The sequence below is a fragment of the Penaeus monodon genome, chromosome 23, assembly GCF_015228065.2.
Source record: "Penaeus monodon isolate SGIC_2016 chromosome 23, NSTDA_Pmon_1, whole genome shotgun sequence".
Lineage (NCBI taxonomy): Eukaryota > Metazoa > Arthropoda > Malacostraca > Decapoda > Penaeidae > Penaeus > Penaeus monodon.
In genome coordinates, this window is record NC_051408.1 from 1708111 (window position 1) to 1708344 (window position 234).

Consider the following 234-nt stretch of genomic DNA (forward strand, 5'->3'; position numbering starts at 1 on the left):
CGTGTGCATCAGCCTGAGCACACGTACACTTAATATAAAGCATCAAAATATAGTTTGTTTAGAGATAACGTGATCATTAGTGATCCTATACTTGGGAAGCACAAAGCCTGTCTCTCGTTGCAAACTTTGAAAGGACGTCTTTAATCTAATAAAAATACAGACATCAAAGGTGGGCTTTGATGTGCCGGTCACCGCGAGACCACTGCAACGACAGGAGAAGGTCGGGGTGCGCAA